Consider the following 7,716-nt stretch of genomic DNA (forward strand, 5'->3'; position numbering starts at 1 on the left):
TGTCATACTTTTATCTGCAATCTCCTCTGTTCTCTAGTTCCAGCATAAAATATGTGGTTGTACTATACAAATTTACTAAATGAATGCAAAATAATTTTTTTCTATACCATCTTCTTGACTGCACATGCCCTAATAGTTCATCAGTAGGAGTCCCTGTCAGTACAAAAGATGTCCCAGTTGTTAGTGAGAAAAGTGAGCTTCTGCTTTCTGCAGCGCAGAGCATGCCACTGTGACTGGGCTCCCTATGCAGTGCTATAGCTTCACTGGCTATAAACCCTCGCAGGGTTTTTTCTCTGGGTTTTTCTTTCAGTTTTTGTTGTTGCTGTTGGTTCTTCTGATTTTCCAAGAAGATACTTGAAATAGATAATATTTTATACGTGCCGAGTTTGGGGTAGCATTGTTTTAAGTATCAAAATAAATTTGGGTAGTTTCAAGAGAATACAGCTCATTTGTATGCTGTGTCCTTAGACACTTTATTTAAGAAAAGAATTCTTCCAGTGATTACACATAACCAGCTTACTATTAGGAGAGTGCAAATCTCTTTCGAGTGTTTCTTAACGGTAGAGTTTGACCTTTGATTTTCTTTTTGCGTGTTTTTGCCCTTCATACTCCAAGGATAAAAAATTCTCCTAAGTACAGAGGATGCAATGGCTAAGGTGTTAGCATGGTATTGGACTAGCATCCAAATCCCATTCCCTGAATAAGCTCTGTATAATCTCTTTATGTGGCACCATTGTCATGAAGATAAATGCATTAAAGATTGTAAAACCACATTAATAAGAACTGGATAAGTGTCAGAGACAAAAATAAGAAAAGTAGAATCATATTTCTGACTTCACCTATATTTAAATGCAGAGTGCATCTGGTTTCCAGTCATCCCACCGATAGTGATACTTTTCACGTAATTGGTGTTTTTCCTTTTTCAGACTGCTTTACAATCACATTATGAAACCTAAGCACATTTGAGAAGCTGTGCCTTCTGCTTTTGTTTTAGCTTGCATTGCTTTTAATGTATCTAAAATGTCCCTGACTGATCTTAATATGAGGTAACAGATGTGTTAATGTAAAATTCTAGTTGGGCAGTTCCCTTGTATATATTGTTTTGCCTTTATCGCTCTCCGTAACTCATATTAAAAACTTTTAATTAGATGCCACTGGAATGACACTTTGGGCACAAAAACACAAAGTCTATCAGTGTTGATAGCTATACTTTACAATTCTGAAGAAGCAGATACAAGAATTGGTATTTTATGGGGAGAAAAAGAGATTGCCATCGCACACCACCTCCTTAGTGAAGTCCCACGGCTCATTTTACTCACGGACCCTCCCTCCCCCTCTCTCACCTACTCCGTTTACCATCTTAGGTTTTCTTTGCACTTTGAGGGGGTTTTTAATTTCCCCAAGGGTGAAATACTCCCGCTTAGTGCAACAGTTCTAGCAGAGCTAGCAGTGTGGCGGAGCTCCCCGATCTATCACGAATATCAGGAATTAGATATACCTTGAAAGAGATTTGTAAATATGATCCTCTAACCTTGACACATTATTATAAGAAGTCAGGATTGTGGCAAGCACACGTTTGTGGTTAGTGTAAGCACTTTGCTTTTCTTGATGACCTTGTTGACTGCCGTGCCTTTACTATGTAATATTGTATTACATAGGCGTAATCTAGGACAGTTTTGAGTTGGTTGCCTTGGATAATCAGCAAAATTATACAATGGAACATGCTGATGAGGAAGCCAAGACCTGGCATTACTGATGCCTGTGTTGTAGAGGCAACTTGAGCTATATTGCCAGGATTTATAACTGCAGGGCCCTATTGAAGTTCTCAGGAGGGTAATTCATGTAATGTGTCTTTTTGCTTCACAGCACAGCAATGGCTTGATTCACCGCCTCATATTTTATGCCGCTGCAATTCTAGCAGAGTAGCAAATGGGTTCTGTGACTTCGTCATGTGCCTGCATCAACGGCTTTTGTTTGTTTCTTTGCTTTTGCTGAGGGCAATTAATATTACTCTCTGCTCATTTGGGCAACCTACTGCTTGTCTCCTACTCTCATACACCATCCTAGTGAGCTTATCGCTTACTTAATTTCTCACAGCACCACTGGTCTGTGTCCTCCCAGTGCCCTCCTGATTGCCAGTTGGGGTTCTGGGGTGTTTGGGGGACAGCGGCAGGTAAGTGGTAGGGCAGCCAAAGGGACTGCTTGTCAGCCAGGCTGTGTGGCTCGCCTGCCACAACCCTCAGCACACAATGTGAAACGGAGCTGTCAGCCGGGCTGGGAAGGGAGTACCCGTTGAAGCAAATCAGCCAGCTGTCCATCTGTGACAATTGATAGGAGAAGAACACGAGACAGATATCCTGCTCTGAAAGGTTACTCAAACAAAAATCTCTTGTTCCTATTTCCCCATGACACAACCTGAGAAAAGGGAGACACAACAGAGTGTCCTCCTCACAGTTGAGAGAGTCTTTTCAGGCAGGGTCTGTGAGCTCTGTGTTTGGGAAACACTGAGCTATCTTTTTTTTTTCCCCTGCACAAAGCCCTAACTATCTTTTGGATAATGTTGTGCGGCATCTGCATCTCCTTTTGCTGTGATACTTGGCTAGGGAATTGGGATTAAAATTAATTTAGTTATAGTGCCACTGCACTTTACGAGCAAAGGAGTTGTGGTAATTAGCCTTGGTCCTGCTGCTTCTATAACGCTACCCAGACTGGTTCAGCGGGTATGCAGTGGATGGAATTTCTTCAGTATAGAATGGTTTTATACACACTCAGAGTGGTGGAATTTGCTTGCTTGGACAAATCTGTTAAAAAAGATGAAACGCTGCTGTTTCCTGAAAAGAACGTTAACAAAAATTCACCACTAACGTGGGCAGGCTTCTGTGTCTGTCTGCACAGAAAGGCCCCCTCTCCCACTTCACTAGGAGATAATGAGAAAAAGATTTCATTCTCACCCAAAGAAGGGAATATTTTGCATTTCAGCAAACCAAAACAAAGTCTGCTCTGTTTTTCTTTGACCAGTGATGGAAATCTTTTCAAGCAAGCGGTCTGTTTCTTTTAACAGTAACAGAAGTCTGTCCTGGCAGACAGAGGGGCGGGTAGCCATCACTGTAGTAGTCAGGTTTAAATGCAAGGGTCAAAAATTGTTAATAGAAGTATCTTTTTAAATCTGACTGTCCTTTGCCATTCTACCTAAGATGCCTTTTAACCACAGAGCTAGTTCACTTGCCTTGCTCTAGAATTCTACACAAAGGGAATAAATGCAGCTCCCTCTGTCCTCTCTGCTTTGCTTCAAATGCCAGCCAGAAAGAAACATACTGGTGTCCTCCCACCCAAAAGGTTTTGAAAGTGAATCCAGCCTTTGTTAGCTTGAGAAATCATGGAAGGCAGTTGGAGTTTAGATATTCTGACGCTGGCTATCACTAAGCCACCAGCCTGACCCAATGAATAAAAACTGAAAAGTCTGTTCAGTTTTTTTTTTTAAAAAAAGGGAGGAAAATAAATACCACTACAATTTTCACTTGTTATGAAAAGCAGGCGGTCACCTTCTCAGGGGAAAATGAGTATGGGAAAGGGAAACAGTGGAATCACTATTAAAACAGCATGAGGGACCCATCTCATCCTGGAGAAAGGAAAGGAGAGAATGTAAAATCGAAATGAAGTAAATTTATCTCTGGTCCAACGCTGAGTACTAACTGCAGATGAGGATGGAAAAGGATAGGTTTTCCAGGTCCGTGTAGCACAGCAGCTCCTCAGCCATCCGTCCGGTGTAGAGCACATGGGTCAGGGGGACTTCATCTTCTCAGCAGTGTCGGAAGGAATTTGTGGAAGACGGCAGCAATCGTAGCCGAGCTGCCACGCGCGCTTTGCAAAGCTGAGGCAAGCAAGAGCTCTGCGAATCTCCATACGTGCACTGGTGCAGATAACATTGGTGCATTGGGTAGGAGAGATGGCAGAAGCTGATGGCTTCAAGATGAGTGCAGGGCCGAGGCAGACTGGGTCCCCAGTGCTTGCCTGCCCACGAACCGGTGGTATTGGGAGGGCAAGAAGAATGTAAGGTATGCGGGGAAGCCTGGAGAGGGAAAAGAATGTCAGGATGGAGCACGCACTGGCCTATTCCTTCCAGAGACACTGTCAAAGGCTTATTCATTTCCCAAACAAACAAACCAGTCTAACAGTTGCGCTCGCAGAATACACTCCTTTATTTTCCCCTCCGGCACTGAATATTTTTAATACATGGGTTAAAAAATACAGGCTTGCTTCCAGACGTGTGGCGTGCATGCCATTCAACCTACTGATGCCACAAGAGGTTTTTTTTGTTTTTCTTAAGAAAAGTTGAGAAATAGTACAACTATGGAGACTGCAAAAGGCTTCTGTTCTCTCTGGTTCACAATTGTGCGGATGAAATATGATAAATGTAATACAGGGAGGTTGCTCAAGAGGAAATGTATGTTTAGACATCACAGCTCGTTTAAGATGAAAGGAATTCAGAATTGGAACCGGAATTGCCTCAGACAAGAAACTTAGGCACAAAACTTAGGCATGTTAAGCTTTTGATGCAGTTGTAAGAAGTCATAGTGCTGGCATCCAAAAGCTCAGATCTTTACCTGAACTTTCTACTTGAACTTTCCCCAGTTTGGGCAAAACTCTGAGATTGTATCCACGTGGATCATGTTACATTATTCCACCAGGTATTAAAATTGTTAAAATAGGAATGAATTGAGTAAGGTTTTTCTTTTCTTTTTGTTTTTGGGTTGTTTTTTTTTTCTTTTTTTGGTGAAGGCCAGCCAGCCCACCACAGCACTATGATCCCAGTTTGGAAACACCCCAGGCTCTTTTGAATACATGCGTCCTGCGTGGGGAATGAAGGAGAATGAATGTGGGAATGAAGTCGTGACTCAAATAGTGCATAACCCACCCGCAAAGGAGTTCCTTCATGAAAGCAGGAGTGTGAGTGTGGACAATTAAGTAGGAAACAGTGTTCTGGAGTAAAAAGGTTCATTTTCCTGTGACATCATGTTTGATGTCTAGAAAGACAAGGTTTTGTAGACTAGCGTCAGTAAGTTTTTTCTCAGCAGGTGCAATCTCTCTCGCCTCCGCACATGCACACACAGTAATATTCCCATCCCCAGAAGCTTTGTCTTGAATGCGGTAGCGCACGGCTCTGCTTTTTCCAGTCTCTGGTGCCCTGCTCCTGCCTGCATCTCCTTCCCCTCCTCCTGCCTTCCCAGTCCTTCCTTGACAGGGTGGAGAGCCCCACTTCCAAACACATGTGCCAGCACTTTCCTCTGAATTTGCGGAAGGAGGTTATACAGAAACATGGCGTATAAAGAGGGGTGTGCGTTGAAGTCCTTACCCATCCGTTAGATAGATTTAAAATACTTCATCAAAATCCTTGAAATCCTATGAGTCGTCTCCGGAGAGCATTTCTGCATCTTAGCCCCATCTCAGGGAGCCAGGACCAAAGACACCCTTGTCTAAATACTCTTCCCTTCCCCCTGATTTGCAAAATGCACATTACTTTAACTTGGCAAAAACTCAAAACTGACCCTAAAATACAAGCTCTCCTGACTGTAAATTGTCCGTCAGTTTTACACATCATCCAAGGGATCATCCTGTGACTGGACTAGCCAACTGTGTCCATTTTGCTTGCAAAGCCTATTATTTTTGTTCTGTCTGGTTTAAGGAACCTTTTGTTGCATATATCCCACACTTCTTTTAGCAAAGGTAGTCTGCTGTTGTTGTATTTTATATCCTCATGTTTTCCCTCTCCCCATCTCTCACCAGCAACTCTTTCATAGCACCAAAGCATTTCTCCCTGGTAGGGCCAGCAGCTCGGTTGTTGTCCACTAGTCAGCAACCAGTTCTTTCCAGTGGGAGGAGGGGAAGCAAGAATAAAAATTTAATAAATGCAAATTAGGGATTTTAAAAAAAAATCAATCCAAAGGGGAAACTCCTGTTTTGCCTTTACCACCAAGCTTCCCATGAAGTCTCAGCCTGGAGGTGTTTTAAGGCTTGAGGAATTTCAGGGACATTTGCTTCTTTTGGAGGTGTTTGGAGGGAGGATATACAATAAGAAAGCGATCATCTCTGTCGCCTCAGCCAGATCTGTGGAGGTCAGTTGATATTCATAACAACAGAGAACAGCACGTGAAATGTCTCACACTGACTTATTTTTCTCTTCTTTGGGTGTTGGTGTTTAAGCTCTCATCTCATACTCAGTGTAACTTTGCATCTCCACAAAACTGCCAAAAATGGTTATCTTTGCTGCCATCTAAATCTGTTTATGGTCTACTCTCCCAAAATCATTCTTTAAAGGAAAATGACTGATTTCCAAACCCCTCCTCCTCTTCTGTTATTTTTAACAAGCAATTCAGTCCGATGTCGTTTAAAGAAAAGATCCTTGCATTACTGTGTGTTGCAGGACTCTCAGGAAACAATACTAGAAGAGAAGGAACGTGGGAACTCTGTTCCCTCTCTTTTCCATTGCTATCATTTGCAAATTCTGAATGCTTCCAGCAACAGGGTAGCCAAAGACGGGGTGAAAAGGGCAGAGCATGTTCCCATTGGCAAAGCTTCTCTCGACTTCACTGGGACCAGGATTTGGCCCATGCCGTGTAGCATCCCGAGCCTTGGCTTTGACTTAATTGGCTCCTCATAGTAGACTGTCTCTGCTGAGGGAGGCAGTGCTTGCAGATAACTCAGGTCTTACGAGTATCCACCAGTTACTCTTCTGCTTGCTTCAGTCTGGATACTTAAACTTGCACAGCTGGTAGAAGCACCAGTCTTGGGATCACATGAAAGGAAGGCTGCACACAACCGTTTGCTGGTCTCTCCTTCAACACCTATGTTCTTTTCTCTCTCTGCCCTTTCCCTCACATCCCAGTTGACTCATGGTGTTTGGTCTTGAAGTCTGATGAGGTCTTGAGTCATAAGGGTTGACACGAGGATTTGACTCCTCACCTCCTCAGAGTTCAGCCCTGTCTGGGAGCTGTAAAGATCTGTCCCCACGTGTACTCATGGCTTTTTAGGAGGGGCTTAGCTCATTTGTTGTGCCATAAGGTCCTGGAGAATGTACGTCTGGAAGCCATTGCTAAAAATCTCTGGGAGTGTCAGGGTACTGGAGAGGCTCTCCTTTTACTTTAAAGTTTTGAGATAAAGTGTGTTGGCTCTGGCTCTCTAGATGGTAAGTAGGCACTGTAAAAGGACCTTAGTCATGCTTTCAAAAGTAAGACACTGTAGTGCGCTGTAGTGAGCGCAGTTGCTGTGGGATGGGTCCACAGTAGTTATTCCAGAAGTTGTTGCTTCCAGTGAAAGACCATGGTATGGATGAATGTTTGCCCAAAAAGAAGACCGTGAAGGCCATACGTATGCAATCCCCTCTCCCCAGAACATAAGCAGTGGTCTGACATGACTATCTAGTGGTGTAAATGCTGGCCCAGAAATATGGAAGTCAAAGATGTGCTGGAAGAGCAGGTTTCAGGTATATATGTGTAGATAGGGTCAAAAGGTTTGGACTAAAGCTGGTGGAATAGGCTCCCTAGACTGGTCTTATCATTTCATTTTCCTTATTTCTCAGAGACGGATCTTCTGGTGCAGAGATCAAAAGTGGGAAGGCATAAGAAATGCAAGGTCCCAAATGCTGACTCCTGACCTAAGCACATGGGTGAAAGAAAAGTCTGTCGGACCAAGTTGCATTTGTAGGAGCTGTAACCACCG

Source organism: Calonectris borealis, chromosome 2, assembly GCF_964195595.1.
Source record: "Calonectris borealis chromosome 2, bCalBor7.hap1.2, whole genome shotgun sequence".
In the NCBI taxonomy this organism is placed as follows: domain Eukaryota; kingdom Metazoa; phylum Chordata; class Aves; order Procellariiformes; family Procellariidae; genus Calonectris; species Calonectris borealis.